We start from the raw sequence: 22783 nt of genomic DNA, 5'->3' as shown, positions 1-22783 counted from the left end.
AGTGGCAGCTGGGTGCCCACTAATGGACCCTGCGCAGCAACATCAGCTGTGGCAGGGTCATTGACCGCAACGGTCCTGGTTGGCAGAGTCACAACCGGGGGGCTGTTGGGTGCATCTGCCCCTGCACTTGCCAACACCCGGCTGTTCGGGGCAGCAGATGACATGACTGCCCCAGGGACACGTGTCTTGGTCTGAGCAGCCCGGCGTGCCCCTATGGTTTCCCCCCTGGCCTGTTGGAGATCTACCAAGGGCTCTTCAAGTGCCAACGCAGCCTGAGCTGGCAGACCCTGAGCCTGGGTGGCGGTGTCCACAGCTGCACCTGCAGCTACCGCTACCCTTGGGCCCGTGGCAGTCGATGGAACGGACTGCTGGGTCATATGGGTGCCAGTGCCAGATGCAGGAGCTGCATCCCCCGGAACCACAGGGGGTGGTGGCATGGCTGCACCGACACATGGCACAACATTGTGCTCAAGTGGCGCACCCCTGCCTCTTCCCCCTCTGTGGCTGCCCTGGACACCCTGGAGTCCCCCTACTCCCTGGTCACCACGGCCACGTCCCCGACCACGCCCGCCACGAGGAGTACGCCCAGCTGAGGCGCCCCTCACCTTTGGTGGCCTCCCAACCATGGCACAGATGTAATAGTGCTGGCACAGATGGAGTGGTGCCAATGGGAGGTGTACACCACAATTGTCCTGGGCAATTGGGGTGAAGGGGGTGGGAAGCAAGATGTTAACAGCCCCCCTGCACCTGCAAGGCTGTATGTGACCCCGGTGATGTGGTGACGGGTCACGCAACGCTCAGGCACCCCAAAACTGCAGTAAAACCGTGCACGCAACCCTGCAGCCTACGTGCGTGGATTTGACCTCCCGCAGTACGGGGTGGCACCCAGTAACACGAATAACGCGTACGCGTGGGACACGCAGGCTACGATGACATCGAAAATGGGTGCAATACACAGGGGCACCCGCAGTGGGAAAAGGAGCGTTTGCGACTCACCGTCTGACTAGCGCGATGCAGAAAAACACGCGTAGCCAATACCCCCGCCAAAAGAAGAGATACGTCCTTGAGAGCTGTGAAGTAGATGGCGCGCGAAACAACTGGAAGCAGCAACACACGTCGGTCTCCACGGAAGGCACGTACAGCGAACTGCTGGGCCCGCTCACCTTTAACCCGTGCTGAGGGAAACGCACGCGCGCGTCACGTCACATGCGGACGTGCAGTTTTTCATGCGCGATTACGCGCATTACACGCGGACGTGCAGTTTTTCACGCGCGATTACGCGCATTACACGCGGACGTGCAGTTTTTCACGCGCGATTACGCGCATTACACGCGGACGTGCAGTTTTCCACACATGAATAGCCTGGGTACGTGTGTTCCGAGGTGGCGTGAACTTTCACACGCGATTGATTGTAATCCACGTGTGTTCTGTCATCACGTGCAATGAGGGATACACCCTCGCACGGCGCTGAGGGCCTTTGGTCCAATGAAAATGCGTATGCGTGCAGACGCGCTTACGCGCTACGGGCCTTTCCTCGAATTACACGCTGACGTGCAGATTTTTCACGTGCCAAATCACTCCGTATCAAGCTGGCCACGAATACACACGGAAGACCACGCTCCTGCCCAGTAGGCCGAATCACTGCCCCCCAGTGCCCCGAGCAGCCTCCCACGTGCCATCTGCTGCTGCCTGGCTGCCTGCCTGCCTGCTGCCACCGTGCCCTGCCATTTGGTGCCTGCACATCAGCCATCTGCAGGGGTCCAGTTGCTGTGTCGACCCCTGCTGGAACAGTAGACTCCCGACTGGGATACCATCGCTCCACAGCCCAGCCCCAGGACCCAGTTGCCCACCCACGCCTGCCTCGGGGGTCGCCATGTCGGGGCAAGCACCATCTGAGACCAGTGGCGACCCCCAGCCAGAGAGGCAGAGGGCCACCAGCTTCAGTGAGAAGGAAGTTGGTGTCCTGGTGGAGCATGTCCTGGGGCATTATGATGCCCTCTTCGGAAGACCACGCGCCAACAAGGAAGGACGGGAGAGGATCTGGGACGATGTAGTGGTTGCCATCAACGCGGAGGGGGTGGCAACCCGCGACATCAAGCACATCAAGAAGCGCTGGGAGGACTTGAGGTCCAGGACCCTCAATAAGGCCCGGCGCCTCGCGGAGGGGGGCCGGGCACGCCTGAGTGACATCCAGATGAGGGTCCTGGAACGCGTAGACCCAGCGCTCCACGCCCAGATCCTTCGGAGGCAGACCCATCTGGAGTTGGCCGGTAAGTGGCCAAGCATTACTGTGTGAGATAGGGCATGTTGCAGTGTGCTGGTTGTCTGATACCTGCCTGTATGTGTGACATAGGCCATGTACGTATGTGTGTGTGCAGGGACATCATGGTCAGGCATGTGAGTACAGTGATGTGTGAACCACATGGTTGGTGCATGTGTTCTATTGCAACATGGGGGGCTCTGTGCGGAATGGACACATGGAAGCATGGCAGTCTCTGTTCCTGGACATGGGTGGGGGTGAGGGATGGGTGCTGGTCCCATGTACACGTATGGTGCCCATGTGTGTGTGTCTGAACTGCGTGTCTGTGACTTGTAACTGCCATGGATGCATGACACATGTCTGTGACAATGTTCAGATTCACTGATGCAACCTAGTCATCCTTGTATCCACTGCGTCTGTGGTGTACGAGGCCAGATGGATGGAACTACGGTGAGGTGTGTGCATGTGATGGCAAGACCCATGATGCATGTGAGTCTAAAACCAACATTGTATGAATCATGAGTCCCTTGGTCATGTATGCCAATGTCCATGGCATGCGCCATGCCTGTTACTGTATGTGTTTTGCCTGCACTGACCCATGTGTTGTGGCGGGACATGATGGAAGTGATGTATGACAGTGCCACTCATCTGCTGTTGCTTCCTGTCTAGGGGACCATTGTACAGTACCCTGATGCTTGTGTTCTATGTCTCCCTCTACACAGTGGCAAGTGAAGAAGAGGGCGGAGAAGGCGCTGTGGAGCAGAGCGGCGGGGATGCCACCACGGCTGCAGTGGAAGGGGTGGGTGAGCCCCCACAGGGGCTTGCACCGGCGGAAGACGGCGTGGAGACATCCAGGTTGGTGGTTTCCACAGAGGGGGAGGAGGCCGCTACTGAGCCACACATGGGGCCTGGTGGGGGCATCCCCGCTGGTGCAAGTGGTGCAGTCCAGGGCCAGGGGCAGGAGGCAGCACAGGTCGCCCTGGAGGTGCCTGTGCATGTCACTGTCCCTGACACTATGACTGCACCACCATGCACCAGCAGGGATGCCCCATCCCAGGCCCATCCGCAGGTAGGGGAGATGTCCATGTCATCTGACACTCCTCTACCTGCGGACGAGGGGACCCCTGGCCGTGTGGAGAGGGTCCTGATTGGTGTCGCGTTGCGCACGGCTGGCATTCGTGATGAGGTGCATGCGTCCCGGGAGGAGCATGCACATCATCACGAAGAGCACCGTGCGTACGTGAACCATTTGGGAGCCGCCATGGTCGGGGGTTTCCTACATGTGTGTGGCCTTCTGGCGACCCTCTCCTCCTCTGTGGAGGCTATGCGCCAGTCGTGCTCCATGCCGTCTTCCGGCCCAGATGCCACCAGGGCCCCCTGTGGACCTGCCCCGACCAACGCAGCCAGCTCGGTGGGGACCCCATCCCTGCCACAGTCGGGAGTCGGAGGTCCAGCAGGGGTGGACACACCAGCAACTGTCCCCCTGCAGATGGAGGATGTGCCGGCATCATCTGGCAGGGCACGTGCACGACGGCATCGGTGGATTCCATCAGCCTGGATGCCGTCGTGCTGGCAGAGGCAGTGGCGTCGGAGGCAGCAGCAGGCTCGACGTGGGAGGCATCATGGCTCGGGGCCATCAAGATCAGAGGGGCAGGCATCGGCCGGAGGGCAGGGGAACCCTGGGATGGCAGTGTCTTCCGTGTGGGAACAGTTGGTCCAGCGGATAGGTGCGGAGCGGCAGCGGGCGGAAGAGGAGCGGCTCACCATGGTCAGGGCGGAGTTCTCCATGCGTCGGGCGTTGAGGCGGGCTGAGTGCCTCGAGGAAGCTCGCAGGGAGTTTGAGGTGGACACGGGGTTGTCCCTGCGAGACCTCGGGGCCAGGACAGAGTCCCGCCTCCGGGACATCGACATGGAGTTCGAGGATGCCCTGGCCGGCAACATCACAGAGTGAGCCGCAGGACTTGCCCGCTGCCATTGTATATAGTTCTTTAGTTAGTTGGTGTTAGGTTTCCTTTATTTTTTAAGTTTTTTTTGGACCGCTCGGACAATGGCCACTTTTCTGTATATATTTTTATTATTAGTTAGTAGTAGTAGGTTTAATTTATGGTGTTGGGCTCATGGACCCTGGGATATTCTTGTACATAGTTTGATGTTTGGAAAACATTTGTTGGATTTATATTTGTGTTCACCATGAGGCAATGGTTTTTCCTTATTTTTCCCCCCATTATTTTGCTTTGGACTACATTATTTTTTGGATTCCTTTGTTTTTTGATTTTTTCTATTTGTTCTCGGACATGGACCATTTGTTTTGTCATCCCCATTGTTGTGTGTTTTATTTCTTTACTTCATTTTCATCTTTAATACATATATTTATTACTTACATTTGTGGTATTTTCTCATTGGTTTCATGCATGTCATGATATGGGTTTTGACATTCACTTGCACCCATTGTGTATGTGTGTGTGAGGGACATGTGTTCATTTACATACTTGCCATTGGGGTTGTATCATGTAATTGCATCTACTATGTGGGTGGATGCAATTCTTGCATGGGTGTTTGTGCTGGGTATGCTGCCCATTACTGCCATGATTGTGTTTCGTCAGGACCTGGGGGCAGGGGGACATGAGTGGGGGCCTGCTGGGGGGTGGGGGTGCAAGGGGACATGGTTGGGGGCCTGCTGGCAGGTGCCCCACAGTGCTGGGGGGTGGGGGTGCAAGGGGACATGAGTGGGACATGGTTGGGGGCCTGGTGGCAGGTGCCCCACAGTGCTGGGGGGTGGGGGTGCAGGGGGACATGAGTGGGGGCCTGCTGGGGGGTGGGGGTGCAAGGGGACATGGTTGGGGGCCTGCTGGCAGGTGCCCCACAGTGCTGGGGGGTGGGGGTGCAGGGGGACATGAGTGGGGGCCTGCTGGGGGGTGGGGGTGCAAGGGGACATGAGTGGGACATGGTTGGGGGCCTGCTGGCAGGTGCCCCACAGTGCTGGGGGGTGGGGGTGCAAGGGGACATGAGTGGGACATGGGTGGGGGCCTTGTGGAGGCTGCCCCTGGTGACTGGGTGGTGGGGGTGGTGGGAGACATGGGTGGGGGCCTTGTGGAGGCTGCCCCTGGTGACTGGAGGGGTGGGGGTGGTGGGAGACATGGGTGGGGGCCTGCTGGCAGGTGCCCCACAGTGCTGGGGGGTGGGGGTGCAAGGGGACATGAGTGGGACATGGTTGGGGGCCTGGTGGCAGGTGCCCCACAGTGCTGGGGGGTGGGGGTGCAGGGGGACATGAGTGGGGGCCTGCTGGGGGGTGGGGGTGCAAGGGGACATGGTTGGGGGCCTGCTGGCAGGTGCCCCACAGTGCTGGGGGGTGGGGGTGCAGGGGGACATGAGTGGGGGCCAGCTGGGGGGTGGGGGTGCAAGGGGACATGAGTGGGACATGGTTGGGGGCCTGCTGGCAGGTGCCCCACAGTGCTGGGGGGTGGGGGTGCAAGGGGACATGAGTGGGACATGGTTGGGGGCCTGCTGGCAGGTGCCCCACAGTGCTGGGGGGTGGGGGTGCAAGGGGACATGAGTGGGACATGGGTGGGGGCCTTGTGGAGGCTGCCCCTGGTGACTGGAGGGGTGGGGGTGGTGGGAGACATGGGTGGGGGCCTGGTGGAGGCTGCCCCTGGTGACTGGAGGGGTGGGGGTGGTGGGAGACATGGGTGGGGGCCTGGTGGAGGCTGCCCCTGGTGACTGGAGGGGTGGGGGTGGTGGGAGACATGGGTGGGGGCCTGGTGGAGGCTGCCCCTGGTGACTGGAGGGGTGGGGGTGGTGGGAGACATGGTTGGGGGCCTGCTGGCAGGTGCCCCACAGTGCTGGGGGGTGGGGGTGCAAGGGGACATGAGTGGGGGCCTGCTGGGGGGTGGGGGTGCAAGGGGACATGGTTGGGGGCCTGCTGGCAGGTGCCCCACAGTGCTGGGGGGTGGGGGTGGTGGGAGACATGGTTGGGGGCCTGGTGGAGGCTGCCCCTGGTGACTGGAGGGGTGGGGGTGGTGGGAGACATGGGTGGGGGCCTGGTGGAGGCTGCCCCTGGTGACTGGAGGGGTGGGGGTGGTGGGAGACATGGGTGGGGGCCTGGTGGAGGCTGCCCCACAGTGCTGGGGGGTGGGGGTGCAGGGGGACATGAGTGGGGGCCTGCTGGGGGGTGGGGGTGCAAGGGGACATGGTTGGGGGCCTGCTGGCAGGTGCCCCACAGTGCTGGGGGGTGGGGGCACAGGGGGACATGAGTGGGGGCCTGGTGGAGGCTGCCCCTGGTGACTGGAGGGGTGGGGGTGGTGGGAGACATGGTTGGGGGCCTGCTGGCAGGTGCCCCACAGTGCTGGGGGGTGGGGGTGCAAGGGGACATGTGGCCTGGCTGGGGGGCATGCCCATGGTGGATGGGCTGCCTGCGGGACATGACCAGGGGTGCAGGGTAGTCCCCTGTGGTGTGGCTTGCCTGCAGAGGTCGTGGAGGGGGTAGAGGGGAGACCTGGGAGGACCCACACTGGCAATTCACCTCTTCAACTTCCCGCACACCCACGTAATACACTGCCCCACTCGCACAGGCCCAATCGCGTGTAGGATTTCTCGCGCACCCCTGTAATACACGTACCCAGGCCAATCGCGTGTAGATTTTCTCGCGCACCCCTGAAATCCACGTACCCAGGCCAATCGCGTGTAGCATTTCTCGCGCACCCCTGAAATCCACGTACCCAGGCCAATCGTGTGTAGATTTTCTCGCGGACCCCTGTAATACACGTTCCCAGGCCAATCGCGTGTAGATTTTCTCGCGCACCCCTGAAATACACGTACCCAGGCCAATCGCGTGTAGATTTTCTCGCGCACCCCTGTAATACACGTACCCAGGCCAATCGTGTGTAGATTTTCTCGCGCACCCCTGAAATCCCCGTACCCAGGCCAATCGCGTGTAGATTTTCTCGCGCACCCCTGTAATACACGTACCCAGGCCAATCGCGTGTAGAATTTCTCGCGCACCCCTGAAATCCACGTACCCGCTCAATCGCGTATTTAACTTCCCGCGCGCCACTTTTTTGATGCGCTGGGACTCTACCGCCTGCCTTCGTGTGGCGGCCGTGTTTCAGCTTGTGCGTGTCTTTGGCTGTGCGTGGCTTTGCCCTATTCGATTCCATGAATACGTGTGGTTCGAGTGCGTGTGGGCGTTCCGTCTGCTTCCCTGCAGTACATCCCCAGTTACGCCCTTATTTTCGCGTGTTGTTCCCCATTCCGCGCGTTACGCCCCATGTCCCGCCCACTTTCTGGTGTGTGCGCTGCGGTTGTGCGCTTTCACTGTGCGCGTCGCGCACGCCTTTCACGATGTTGCAGTGACGTGTGCGCCATTCACGGGTTTGGCGCACATCCCGAGGAAGACACGCGCAGGGATTTCCATGAATCGCACGCGTGCGCGTGCGCCTCTTTTTTTCCGCTTGCGCCTGCTTGCGCCTGCTTGCGCGTAGATTTTCGGCGCACGTTTGTTCCATGAATCGGCCCCTAAGTCTTTGACTATTTGTGGTGCAAAAGTGTCGATGATAGTACAAAATCGGATGGTACTGTGAAGGATGGGTGGTAATTCAATATGATATGTAGGGTAGAAGTATTCAAGCATAGAATAAGTAAGGGAGAGGTTGTGGACAAAAGGAGAGTTGGAGAGGAAGAGAGAGGAAGTCTTTGACAGTGTCATGAGCTTTAGAGATTTTAGAAGAAAAGTAGTGAGTGCATTCATTAGCAGAAAGGGAAGAGGTGATGGATGATGGTTTGGGAGGTGTGAGCACCGTTTGGAGTTTAGATGAAAATTTGCAAGGAGGAGATTAGGTCTGTGAAGAGGGAGGATTTGGTAGTCCGGTGCAGAGGTTAGTGCAGAAAATAAATTTTTGTAGGCTAGGAGTATGGAAGGTGTCTATAATTTGTTCTAGCATCGTATGTCATGGCTCATGTTTGTTTTGAGGGTCTGAATTTTAGAGAAGATCCAAGTCTGAGGACGGGGAAAGGAAGTTGTGAATATCTGAGCAGGATAGGGTCGGTCATATGAAGTCATAAATGCATAGTGAAAGAACAGTCAATGCAAGTGGCATGAATAGGGGAAAGTGATAGGCGAGAGGTCCTCACATAATCAAGGTAAGGGGCAAGAGAGGTCTGACAGTATTTGTTTAACAAGAAGTGGTGCTCTTTCTAGACCCATATTAACTTGTGTGGGTGTCAAACAGGGGTGTAATCGTGCCCTGACACTCTTTAATCTTTATTTGAGCGACATGGAGAATCTCAGGTGTAGGAATGATATTTATCCGGTTAGGCTTGGGTCCCCGTCCCTCAAAATACAATGGCTTGCTTTTGCTGACGATCTTCTTCTTGTCGATCATACTCCACTTGGACTTCAACGCAAACTAAATTTTCTTTGCAGTTTGGACTGAAACACAACCTTAAGGCAAATAGTACTAAATCCAAGATTATCTTCTCAAAAACTAAGCATCCCAAAACCATGAAGGGGAATTTGGGTGGTGAACCAATTGATCAAGTTTCTTCAATCAGATATCTTGGTTATAATCTTTCTAACTCATCTACCATAACTATGTGGCAACTTTCTCTGAAAGATAAGATCACCCCTCTAGTCTCTCATATGAAACGGTTATTTCATAAAACTTGTAATTTTATGATTGTCCCTGCTCTCCATTACTATTTGCTTGAAATAGACCCTGCGTTGTTGTATGGCTTAGGTCTTTAATTAGTCGATTTGGGGGATTTGTTATATAAGCTACAGTCACAACTTTGGAAAAAGGTATTATCTTTGTCAGCAGCAGTTCCAAATCCAATAATTTCTTCACGAGCTGGCACTCATTTCACTTAAAGCCAGATACCAGTGGAGACACCTCCTTAACTTTTGAAAAATGTCTTAATGCAGTGTATAATTCTCTTTACGTGGAGCGCAGTAGCCTGATGCTGGACAAATGGACCCCTTCCATCACCACATATGTGGGGAATATGTCAGACTTATTGCATGGTATTGGGTCGACAGCTGAAAAACTAGTAAATTGACTGGGAGCTACTAAGCTTCAACTTTCTAGGTTTGATTGGGCATGTACTCTTGAATCTATACAATTCTATCGCTCATACTCTGAATATGCAACATTTCGGAGAAAAAGGGAATATTTCTACAACTAACTTTTTAGTTTCCCTTGTCCGAATATGCGTTCCCTCTACATGCATTTTAAATTAAACCAACTACCCACTAGGGAACACACTATTCATTAGGGTGTTCATTCTAAATCCTGTGCACCTACTATAAATTGTCGGATTTTTAACAGCACTGACTCCATCAAAACCCTAAAACACTGGACAACAGAATGTCGGCTCGGGTTAACAAGCAAGCCAAATACTTCAAACATAAGGTATGCTTGGAATCAGCAGTCTCGAGGGACTTGCTCTGGTCAAGGTTTATGTGGGAGGAAAATCTTTCACTGATGCTTTCATTATGTAATTTTCTAACTGATGTTTTGATTCATTTGGATTGTCGATTATTTATGTGTTTTTTTTACCATGTGAAAATATTACATTTTCTTGAGTTTATATTCTACTAATGAATTTTCTTAATACTCATTATGTAATATTTTTGTTTCTAATGTTCAATTTTATTGTATTTTCTTTTCTTCTGTTGTTACATTTGTGTAAGGTTTAAATAAAACCAAATCACAATAAAAATAAAAATACCACCATTAATTGTAATATTCTGTCTCCAAAAAACTCTTTTACAAATAACCAAGCCTATTGTAGCAAGGGATTGGATTGCCAGCAAAGAGTGCATGGTGACATGGAGCAGAGACAGACTTAGGCAGAACAGTGTATAACCAGATGACAACCAGCAAGATGACTTCTTCAATACAAGAATGCCTGCACAAAAGCAGGTACATGGTGAATAATTGTGGCACACAAGAAATGGTTTATTAGTAGCACCTTAGTCATTAATGCTCTACTTCGACTATGTGCACCACAGCTTTGCTCATGTGGGTAAGGGGGATGGTGAACTCAGTGCAGGATGATTGTTTGCACCCAGTTTCCCCATGTTGCTGAACAGCATTTCAGACCGAGTTTGGTGTGCCAGCAATACACACTTGGTTAGTCAAGGAGTGCATCAGCCACTATGTGGATCTTTTGTGAGTAAGTATCCAAACAGACTCTGCTCAGATGCCAAGAGTCTTAAGTCTTGAGTGCTTTCACATACCCCAGTAGAAAACTGTCACGCGTGCTGTTGTCAAGATCCTGAGCAGAGATTATGTGCCATAGCTGGAGTGCCATTGAGTAGCATAGTTACCGAGGTACTCAGTTCACTAGGATAATTATTCTGGAACTTCAGGATACTCAGGAATCCTTTCCATTCAAACTGTCACAACATGCAAATCTACCTCCAAGTTAGCCTGCGACTGGTGCAAGATCTGGGAAATCGAGCAGAATTAATAGGGGTCAGCAGACTACATTTAAATGGTACAGAACTGAACAACTAGTTCCAGGTATGCAATCGTATGCTTAAATTCCCCATGCCCATTTTGTCCTAATGGACATACATCTAAGGTACCAAGAGACATTGTCAGATTCAGCAGAAACTCAATTGACTGTATCACAAACACTACTGTCCTGGGTGGTGGAGCGATAACATGGAGTCCAGAAGAATACGATTTCAAAATTCTGTTATGAAACTGTACTTGAGAGGCCTTATGCACGTCCCTTGTTCTAATGAGCATAAGTTGTACCACAAATAAGAGAACATGTTCGAGTGCTCATGAGATCCTCTACCACACCTCTTACCTGTCTCCCTGGTCCCCTTCTGGAATCCAGGATCAGGAGGATAGCTCATGGGCAATGCGCTCACCTTGGAAGAAAAACAACACAGATCAACACAGGTTCGAGCCTCGGGTCCGCGCATAGAAACCTCTGGGTATTAAGCGTGTTATAAAAAAACAATTATAATTATAATCAGCCGTAGTGGTGGCTGATAGCTCAGTACGGCAGAAGTGGGAAACAGAAACAGAAGGACTGTCCCCAATTAGACTTAAATATAATGGAAACATTCAACATACAGTTCTAGTGTGATAGTGCAAACAGATGGACACAATAATGCCACCTGCCAATAATTGCTATAGACACCGTATAGTCTGGTGCACTGCTTATTAGTATCTTTGTTCTGTGGTCACCAGCTTGGCCCACGTTGCTTAAAGGGAAAATAAATCAGTATAAGTACACATGACGTTTGTCTGTTTTTCTATGCAAACAACATAAATAAATAATGCCCGGGTTCAATGGCAAGGTCCCAGGTTGCACCTACAAAGGCCTTCCTATAAAGTCCAAATAAGCTGAGTAATCCAAAGATATATATATACATCCAAAGAACAATGCTCAAAGGGCGCTGGGGCTCAGCTTCCAAAATTACATGAAAACCACATGGAAAGATACAATGCTGTGCACATCTTATTTCTTTTTATTTTTTTATGTTTTTATTTGTTTATGGTTTATTAAAACCTTTACCATTTTTTACACAAATTACCTTTGTATGTTCTCCTAAAAAAACAACAAAAAAACAATTTCAATTCAAACTTTTTCCAGATTCAATATGATACAAATTTTGCTGTCGCTATCTGTATTCTCTCGGAGTTAGTTAAGAGAATCTGCATCCATAATGACTTTGCCGTTAAAATAGTACAATTCGAGAGGCCACCAGGGGGTGCAGGTGTGATGACTGCCTGATCGTCCGGCTTCCCTGAAGCCCCGAGAGATTTGTGGAGTAAACTGCGATAAAAGGACCATTATCCTCCTACAAAGGCTGAATCCAGGTGGGGGAACTCCTGGGGACTCCGGCGATACCTTCCCGAGCTCTGGGGGTGCCCGGATCCCCCTGAGATATTTGGCTTGGAGCTTCTGCGCTCCCCCTGCCCCCTCCATGCCCGTGCCGCGCACGAGGTGAAACTCTGTGGCTGGGCCCCTCCTCCCCGCAGATGGGCGCTGCACCGGGATCAATCTGAGGAACCGAGACCCCGCGCCTCTGCCGGCATCGCTGAAAGAGCCCTCGGCTCCCGCTGCGGCAGTTTTGGATGACAGTACACCCCGGGCCTCTGCGGCCGGACCCCGGCCTGCCGCACACGCGTCTGTGTATCTCGACCCGTCGCAGGAGCTCGCCAGGACCCCTTCCTCTTCTCGCTCCCCCGGTGGTGGGGAACATCTTTGCAACAACTACCATAGGGACTCCCCCCGGTTGCTGCTGCAACACAACCCTCAGAGGCCTACACCTAATAGGCCCGGGCTGATGCGGGAGTGTGCCTGGGGCCCTCTGTGGAGTCCAGGGCCCATCGTGGGGTTCACCACCCTATTTAGGGGCCTACTACTTGCCATCCACAGCGACTACCACCCTGGCGACCTTTGAACGCACCCACCGGCCCCACGTCGGAGTAACCGTGAGTACTGGCTGTCGGGGGGGGTTGGGGCCCAACCCGCCCGTCCTAACCACCACACCTCATCGGAGCTGGTTCGGAACTGGGGGGAGACCTCGAGGAACATTGGGAAACCACGAAGATCCAGAGGTGGAGACACCCCCATGAGTTGGAAAGAAACCCTGGCAGGATATCAATTCACTCCCCGAAAACAAGAGATGGAGATCAGCTCCCCACCTACGCCAACCCCTGACATGAACACCATGCAGAACAATATCCAGACAATCCTAGACGAAATCAGGGGGATGAGAACAGACATGGGAGCCAAGCTAGCTGACCTCACCACCAAGGTCTCCACGTTGGAGGACAGAATGGAGGGGGTAGAGAATAACCAGGCGTCCACCGTCTTCTTGGAGACCCAGATGGAGGCAAGGTTTAAAGAGATGCAGCGGCGCGAGGGGGAACTCCGCCTCAAAGTGGATGACATGGAAAATCGTGAACGGAGATGTAACCTGCGATTCTTCGGCCTGATGGAGGTGCAGGGGGAGACCCAGACCGGCCTGGAGGGCAAAGTGCAGGAGATCATTAGGATTGTCTTGGGAATTGACTCTGGGGAAACCATCCTGATTGATAGGGTTCATCAAGCTGGCGGAGGCGGTAGGGGCCCACTCTCCCTGCTTGCGAAGTTCCACTATTACAGAGACAAAGCAAAAATACTTGAAAGAGCTAGAACTCTAAGAGAGATACAATGCAACAACTCCAGGGTGGCAATCTACCAAGACCTATCCGCCCTCACGCTATAAATGAGGAAAAAATGCAGTCCGATCACTAGGTGGCTGCAGGTGAAGGGGGTCCGGTACCGCTGGGGTCACCCATTCTACCTATCCTTTGAATGGCAAGGGGAAAACTTTCAGCTCGTTACAGAAGAGGATATCCAGAGAGGCATCGACAAACTGATCGGGGTCCCCCCCGGCCCTCAGGGGAGAACGGCGGATCTGACAGAGGCCTGAGCCGTGCCCCATGGGGCCCTGACCTCGGCCAGGGGAAACACAAAGTGAAGGGCACCCGGAAATTCAGAAAACCAGGTACCCCTCAGAGGGACGTGGAGGACCCGCATGATTATCGGATAGAGAAGAAGTTAAAAGGAATGCAGTGCCAATCTGTTGTGGTTCACTCACTCACTCGCCCTCCGTGGCCGTTGTCGAATTGTGAAGAAACATTTGTTCCACTTTTGTTGACGCCAAGGCCCGCGCGATGGATCCGAATGATTAAGAGGGAAGGGGAGAAAGTTAAGAAATGTGATGTTATTGTATTGTATTGCATTTGCCCGCAGGGCCCTCATGGGCCCCTACATGTTTGGGGGCGTGTTATGTTGTATTGTGATATTGCCACGGTTGGCGAGGCTTATGCCGAAATAGATGGTTGAAGGTTTCGGGTCCCACCTGTCTGAAACACGGAGTGGTGGTGTTCTCGGTTGTCAGAAGGTGGCCAGGTGCGTCCCCTGAGACCTTCGAAACCCCCCCCCGATTCACACTGGAAGCTAGTTCACGGTGGGACCCTGCCCCTATGAGACACAAGACACGCAGCGGGAGTGTAGGGGGCTGGGGCGGGGGAGGTCTTGTAGAAGGATTGGACTCCGACTAAACCTGTAAAATGTTCCTATAGGTAAAACCTGGAGGGTACGATCCACACTATTTCTCTCTCGGGGCCCAGGCAGCGGCCCTGGTGGTTCATTGACTAAACCCGATGTATGTCGGGCGATGGAGACGGACGCCTACCAAAATGGGTAAGGGAAATGGGGAACCGGGGAGGGGGAAGCGGAGGGGGGAGGGGAAAGAAATAGGGAGCGCCATGCCATGGTTCTGGGGTTCAAGTCTACGGATGATAACGGGGGCACTCACTGAGGCTTTACAGGGCAAGGATAGCGACAACCATGGTTGAAGGTCGGATCGGCACGCTCAACGTGAAAGGTCTCAACTCGCAAAACAAGCGATCTCTCACAAGTAACTTATTCCGCAAACAGAAATTACTGGCACTCTTCCTACAAGAAACCCACTATAGAAGGGGGGCCGAGTCAACAATCAAAGGAAAGGAGATAGGTAGAAACTTCCGGGCCTCGCACAAATCCTCAAAGAAGGAGGGAGTGGGCATCCTCTTGGGTAAATCGCTGCATCTCACTGATGTAGAGATGAAAAGGGGCTTTGGAGGTAGATTTCTTGCAATCAAGGGGTCAGCCCAGGGCACACGAGTCACACTAGCCACCCTGTACGTGCCCAATGCCGGCCAAGTCAAGTTTATCCACAAGGTTCTTGGGGTCATGGACGGGTGGGCCGAGGGAGCCACAATCCTGGGCGGAGACTTCAATCTCATTACAGACCCCCATCTTGACTGGTGGTCAGCCAAAGGGACGGGACCAAAATCCCCCACAAAATATAATCTCGCCCTGAGGGACCTCCTACAAGAGTACTACTGGGTTGACGTATGGCGCAAATGCTGGCAAACCCCTGTGGGTTACACGTTCTTCTTCCCTCCCCACCAAACATATACCAGAATTGATTTGCTGCTGGTGTCGGAGGAGGGAGGGGGAGAGGTTGGAAACCCCACGGTTGAATCTGTGACCTGGTCGGATCATGAACTCCTCATTATGGAATGGCGGCTGCAAGCCACCGTGAAATCACGTAGGTGGCGCTGTAACGACACCCGCATGAGGGACCAGGTCTTTAGGGAATTCCTTAAGAATTAAATAGAAGCCTTCTTCTTATCAAATGACACAGGGGAAGTCCCAATGGTTACAGTTTGGGAGACAGCGAAGGGCACCTTCAGGGGTCTCCTCATCGCAGAGGGTTCGAGCAAGAAGCGAGAGAGGGCCCTGATAGAACCCAGAATCCGGGAAGACCTGTGGGCCATGAGGGCACAGCTCACCAAGGGAAACAGACCGCAAAAACCTCCTGAATGAAATGAGAGAGAAGAGACAAGCTCTGCATACACTCCTGATTGGAGAGGTAGTTAAACAAATGAGATACACGAAGCAGAGATACTATGAGAGGGGAGACAGGGTTGGAACTCTTCTGGCACATAGGCTGAGGGGAAACAGGGCGCGCAGACACATAGAAAAGGTCAAGGACGGGGCGGGTAACCCCTAGATAAAAACTGAACACATAGCCGAATCATTGGCTCATAAAGGCCCATCTCGCTTCTGAACACAGATGCCAAGATCTTCACCAGGATCCTGGCGACACATCTAGAAAGGTGTCTCCCCCGACTGATCCATCCCAATCAGGTAGGCTTTGTAGTAAATAGACAAGGAGCAGACAGCATGCGCAAAACCCTGCACATACTGAGCTCAAATGGAGTGAAATCCGACGGTGCTCTTCTCTTGTCTCTAGACGCGGAGAAGGCGTTTGACAGGGTGAGCTGGGCCTTCATGGAGGGTGGAGGGGGTTCTGTCGTCCTTAGGGATGGGTCTCAGGTGGCGGGGATGGATGACGGCCCTTTACTCCCGCCCTTCCGCCAAAGTGGTGGTCAATAGAGGAGAGTCAGAGTCCTTTCCTTTAGAGAGAGGCACAAGACAGGGATGTCCACTGTCTCCCCTCATATACGCCCTGGTGATGGAACCCTGGGCCATAGCAATCAGGACTAATGATCAGATCCAGGGTGTTAAAGTAGGGGGAACTGACTACAAAATAACCCTGTTTGCCGACGATGTCCTCCTGTACCTCTATAAACCATCCCAATCAGTCCCAGATGTGTTGAATAGTCTGGAGCGATATGGTTCCCTGGCAGGCTATAAGGTCACCGTAGATAAATCAGTGGTTTTCCCGGCAGGCCAGCTCAACGAGACTGAGGGACAATACATCGATAACCTCCCATTTTGTAAACAAACAGAGGGACTCTGTCACCTGGGGATCCGAATTCCATCACACCTAGAAGATCTCTTTAAGGTAAACTACCCGTCCCTATGGAGGTCAATCAAACACGACCTAGACGCTGGTCAAAATCCGGCCTCTCATGGATGGCTCGCCTCAACTCCATCAAAATGGTAATCCTTCCCAAATTCTTATATCTGTTTCAAATGCTGCCAACCCAGATACCAAACTCATTTCTCCTAGAGATCAAGCGGGCCCTTCTCCGCTATCTATGGGCTGGTAAATCCCACAGGATTGCTTATGACACTCTCACTAGACCCAAGGATGAGGGTGGAGTTAATTTCCCAGATCTAAACACTTATTATAAGGCATCACAATTGTGCGTCCTTGTTGATCATCTGACGATTGGCCCAATGAAACAATGGGTAACACTGGATAACACACTCTTCTCGCCGTTCACATTGGACGAGTGGCTATGGGTCCCCAAGACATCTATTACGAGAAGGGTTCTAAAACATCCAGTGTTGGGAGTGCTGTGGTCTATTTGGAAGGAAGGGGGTTACCGAAGATGGCTCACAACGTGGCCCTCACCTTTGAGCTGCATCTGGGCTCCGCCACTTTGGGAAGGGATCAACGAACCACTAGCCTTCCAGCAATGGTACGAGGTGGGTCTTTGTAGGGCCGGACAGCTTTGGGTGGATGGGGTGTTTATATCTCTAGGTGACATGAAGGATGCCCTGGGCCTCCCTAACCTCTCCCCCTTTCGATACCTACAGCTTAAGGGTGCCCTTACCGAGAGCAGATGGGGTGACACACTCAGGCGGGACCTAACCGATTTTGAGAAATTCCTCATAACACACAAAGGTACCAAGGGGGTGGTATCGCAGCTTTATAGCTTTTTGTTGTTCTCTACCCCACAGGACCCCCCATCTTCCCAAGTACAATGAGGGAAGGACTTAGGCACCCCCATAACGGAAAAAAGATGGACCAAGATTTGTAGGCAGGCACACCGTTCCACAACTGCACCCCAATACCGCCACCAGGCCCTGAAGTTGATACACAGATGGCACTACCCCCCACAGAGGATAGCCAGAATGAGAAAAGGTTATGACCCCCACTGCCGGAAATGCCACGTTGAAAAGGGGGATTATGTCCATATGTGGTGGAAGTGCCTGGTGGCACAGACCTACTGCAGTGAGGTCCTGTCATGGATAAGAGGAGTGGACGGAATGGTGAGAACTCTGTCCCCCTGGCTGGTGTTGTTCGGCATTGAGGTTGAGGGAGGCCCCAAGGTGAAACACGACCATATGTTGCAGGTCATTCTAGTCGCGGCTAGATGCTGCTGGGCCCAAAAATGGAAATCACCCCGACCTCCTGGGGAGGGGTAGTGGGTAGTGAAAACACCGACAATCTATGATATGGAGTATTTTACCCACCTGATCGATGAATCCAAATCTAACATTGAGGCCCTATGGCTGCCATTTTTTGATAAATATGGGAAAATAGCCTGAGGCATAAGTAATCAGCTCAAACGGTCCTCTCGATGGGAACAATACTATTGGGGCGACCCCCTTGGAGTGGGAAGAGATCGACCGTTACAGGAAATGTGACATTTATATGTTGGACCTTGTTTTCTGAGCACCGTCTTTCTTTCGGAAGCAACCCTATGCTCGCATTGCATCTTCAGATGATGTGCTGGACCCTGTTGTTGTTATCGACCATTAAACCATGAAATGGGATATAGAGGGCGGGTGTGGGAGGTGGGGTTTTGGGGGAAAGTTGTGACCTCACTTTGATATATACCAATGTTTGCATTATTTTTTGAATTATGTCATAATTGTAAAACTCCAATAAAAACCACATTTTCAAAAAAAATAGTACAATTCTCAAATAAATGTTTAAAATAATGATGTTGTCTATTATTAAGCTTATGGCATTCAGAGATCAAATGTTGTAAAGGTTCTGTTTGAGTAGACACACACTCAAACCTGCAGGTGCTATCTTCTTTTTTTATCTGCTTCCTTCTGAGTTTGATTTCTCTTGTATGATGCAGGTTTAACCGTAGACGTAAAATTATTTGTCTAAATTGAGAGCTCGGGAATTTTATTAAATAACTTTCCGTTGTCTTCATCTTTTTTTCAACCAGTAGGCCAACTTGACTAGGTTTATAGGATTTTGCACTTTCAATAGTTATTGTCCAGTCATGCTGGTGCATTTTTCTTTTTGCGCGTAGGGGGTTCTGCAGTAATAAATCCTCCATTATGTCTGCTTTATGAAGAATATCATGTATACATTTTTTCCATGCCTTCGAAAATGGTTGGTTTGCTTTCTTCATGTAAGCCGCTAATACTGACAACACAGTTTCCTCTGCCTCTACCTCTAGAAATGTATTATGCAGATTGCTTAGTTTCCATTTGTACATCCTGTATAATGAAGGGATGCCCAGTTCGTAGCGTATTTTCGCGTATTGGTAGCTTTAGGATTGATTTCCAAAATGTTCCTTCAATTTTATTCCAATGGTCTTTCTTAGCAATTGGTTTCGTATCTGAGCCATATAAGACATTTGGGACTGTTTTATGAAGGTAGAAAGTAAGCACAGGTTTGATAGAAAATGTCCTGTATTTACTTAAGATAAGTTTGGTTTGGGAGATTGCTGTATTTAATTTAGCTCTGATGTCTTCGTGGTAAGGTTTATCCTTGCTACAGTTGCTAATGTTGACTCCCAAATACTTGTATACATCGACAACCTCCAGTGCCTTGCCATCCAACTGCCATTTCATATTTTTCTTCTTCCTTGGGGCTTTCGCTGGGTGAATACTTAGAATCTTTGTTTTCTGTGCGTTTATTTCTAGATTGTTTCATTCAGCGTATTGTCCCAGTGATGTAAGAAGATTTTGCATACCAGTGGGGGTTTTAGACATCAGGACCAAATCATCCGCGTAGAATAATGACATTATCTTTGCTGGTCCTAACTGCGGCACATCAGATACTGTGGTTTTTAGATCTTGCGTCATGTCTGATATTTAATAATTGAAGAGGGTAGCTGCCATGAGGCATCCTTGCTTCAATCCTCGATTTATGCTGATGGGCTCTGACAACAGACCTTCTTGTGTCAATCTTATTTGTATAGTTGTGTTATGATGTAGCTGGTAAATGAAATATAACAGATGTTCAGGACAACCAGCTTTCATCAGTTTATTCATCAGCTTATTTAGAGAAGCAGAATCAAACGCTGCTCTAAAGTCAATGTACGCCATATAGATGCGCTGCTTGATATTAATCCTGTGTCACCGTATTGCTTTCATGATCATGAGGTTGACTGAGGTACCTAATCCTTTTCGAAATCCTGCTAGAATAAATACATATTTTGTACAATTCACCAATATTCATGAAGTGCCTTTGTGCTGTGCAAAACGTAGATGGTAGCTTGTTAGTTGAAATAACTCAAGCATATTGAAATGGAATTCTAAACAATTCAAATTCATTCAAAACTTAATCACAATGAAATGCATGGTCTGCAATATCCCAATTGAAATATCCAATGGGTCGGCCATGTTAGGAAAGTGCTTGAATCAGTGCATTGTGTAAACAGAAACCTCAGCAACATGAACACACAGTACAAGGGGTCAACGGGAAGGTCCCAGTTTGCACCTTCAAAAGCCTTTCTATAAAGTTGTCTTTTGAATACTTAGACAGGCAAAAACACCTTCTGATAAAATGGCAGTAAAAGCGAAATTGCGCAAATGAAGAGACAGCACCGAGGAGGAATATAACATATGGTATGAAAGAACTGAGCAGCGACCTTGTCCAGAAGTTGCATAAAAAGCGACCTTTGCCTCAGAAGTGGTGTGACCTACAAGCGATCCTGTTTCAGCATGACTTGTAGGTAGATTTGCACGCCATGACTGTTTGAATGGAACACCTGCACAAGGTTTCTCTGGGGTTCATTGCAAGTAAGTTTATATAGTTTATAGAGGTGGAGGAAGGGATCAAGGTTCACACCCCATGTGATAGATGGCATTTGAGATAACAACTTCCAGTTTTGCTCATTGAATGTTGTCAGAAAAAATTGACTTTACACAACGAATGAGGTTTCTGAAATGTAACGTAACCTCATCTGTATGCTGCTGACTAGCGGGTATTGGCATTGATATTCATAATTATTAGAGAATGCTACCACTGGCATTTCACCAGCAACACAAATATTGTTTAGACCCGCTGCTTAGCAATGTGATGTTATAATACAATTGTCCACAGGTGTAGAAGAGAATCCAGATTAATAGATTGATCATCTGCTTCCGGTCATTGCCTCTGTTCTTTCTCTCTCTACCTGCCTGTGAAAATACCCACTGATGACAACCACAGTTCTGTTCTTCTTGAGGAATGATGGTTCCACTCAGCATAGGAAATGCTGCATATCGAGCTGTGGATGCTCCTTATGCACAAAACGACCATCCCAATGGAATCTCTTTCAGGATCATTCTATGGTTGAAACCCAAACCCCTCCTCTTCGACTCCCATTTTACAACCCTGTTGCATGCATTAGATCATTCTGCTACTGTTAGTGTGGCATGTATGCAAACTGCACTTTTTATGGGTGGGAATGCATGTCCCCACGAGAGAAAAGAGAAATCCCTAATTACAATGATGGCCTTGAGCTATAGACATCCAGTGGCACTCCTCAAAATGTAAGCCATCCGCAAGCCACAGAGGAAGATATCCGAACATAAAATAAAGCCTCTCTCAGTTTAGGATTCACTTTCAGGCCTTCATGTGTTCATTCTCAAATCTAAATTAGCCTTTTATGAATGTGAACATGGTGTAGTCCGACTTTAAGTAACAAAATATGTCTGTGGCACTGGCTAACACAATTTATGGACAGCTCAGATACTAAACGAGTCAGGAGACACTTTTAAAAAATTCCAATGCAATAAACATCAAAGTATCATGTAGTGACATACTTGGTTGTCAAGCAGCGGCACCTGTGAGGGAGTTGAGAAAAGCAAATGCAGGCAAATGAGAACCAAGGAAGTACCATGATGACACCAAGCAGAATAATCCTTCACAAGCAAACAGAAACATGCATTAGCTTCAGGAACCTGTGCCACACACTAACCGTATCTCAGCCGTTTCCTGCTCTGCCCTGAGGCCTGATGGAGAACCAGGGGCTGGTGCCTGTACAACAAAAGGAAAGAACGGGTCATGAAGGGTGTCACAAATGTGTCACCCGACATCCTTTCTTCCTCTAAAGTCAAGAAATAATGCTATATACAACAAACCTAAAACAGTACAACAGTAAATAACAGTGGGACCATGCAATAAAGAATGTTACACAGGTAAATCAGGTGTACTGTTCATTTAATAGTTTAATTGGCAGGGGCAAAAGGTGATACAAGGCCTGCACCAGTTGGCCCAGTTCAAAAGGATATTCCAGTTCTACATAGATGACAGATGCTCGTCACTGAATTAACCAGAAAGTATCTAGTACACACCTGCAAAATAAAAATCAAGTACATGGTGGAGGGGTGTGGCCAGGCACTGTGGATGATGGCCGCCTAGTTCCGCTGCTCCTACTCACCATTTTATAAATACGCCATTCTGACAACCTTTCTGCTTGTTTTTTCTTCAACTTATCCCAGCTCTGGGGCAGAAGCGGTGTTCTGACGCCATGGCCTGTGATTTCGACCTCCTCTTGTTTGCGGTGCTGCTGGCGCGCCATTACGCTGCATAAATAATGAATTTTACACATATTTCTCCATAACGTGTCACCCATGGAGCTGCAAATACTATGTCATACTGTATTGAAAGGAGATGGGCTACAGCCTTATTTCTAAGTGTGAGGTGTGAAGAGGATATTCAAATGAAAGATTGCACTTTTATTGATATTTTGCAGCAGAGCAAGTAAATATATTTTTAATAAAAGTGAAAGGGGTTGAGGACTCAAACAGAAGGAAGGAAACACAACTGTAAGCAAAGCAAAGGATATAGACAAATAAAGAAGAAAGAGTAGAATCAATTGGTATCTAAACAACCCATTAATATCTGTGCTCATATTTAATACATTGGGGGTCATTACGACCCTGGCGTTAAGGGTTTAACGGCGCCGTAAAAGGTGTCGGCGCCGTTAAACCCTTAACGCCTGATTACGAGGTCCCTTTGCGGGACCTGACCTTAACGGCTGGTTTTACCAGCCGTTAAAGTAGGGTGCCGCAAAGGGACCTCAGTGC

General features: G+C 50.6%; 1 long non-coding RNA gene across 2 annotated transcripts in view; it reads right to left on the bottom strand.

Moving 5' to 3' along the window:
- The window catches only part of LOC138515553 (uncharacterized), a 396996-nt gene that overhangs the window by 198404 nt on the left and 175809 nt on the right, over positions 1 to 22783 (bottom strand). For both annotated transcript variants that reach the window (XR_011282071.1, XR_011282072.1), the window contains exons 2-3: positions 21673 to 21731; positions 11075 to 11138 (exon numbers count right to left, since the gene is read on the bottom strand). This is a non-coding gene — a long non-coding RNA (uncharacterized lncRNA). The remainder of the gene's footprint in view (positions 1 to 11074; positions 11139 to 21672; positions 21732 to 22783) is intronic.

Source organism: Ambystoma mexicanum, chromosome 6q, assembly GCF_040938575.1.
Source record: "Ambystoma mexicanum isolate Mex_15411 chromosome 6q, UKY_AmexF1_1, whole genome shotgun sequence".
Classification (NCBI taxonomy): domain Eukaryota; kingdom Metazoa; phylum Chordata; class Amphibia; order Caudata; family Ambystomatidae; genus Ambystoma; species Ambystoma mexicanum.
The sequence above is the reverse complement of the archived record's forward strand: the minus strand, read 5'-3'. Positions and strand labels throughout refer to the sequence as shown.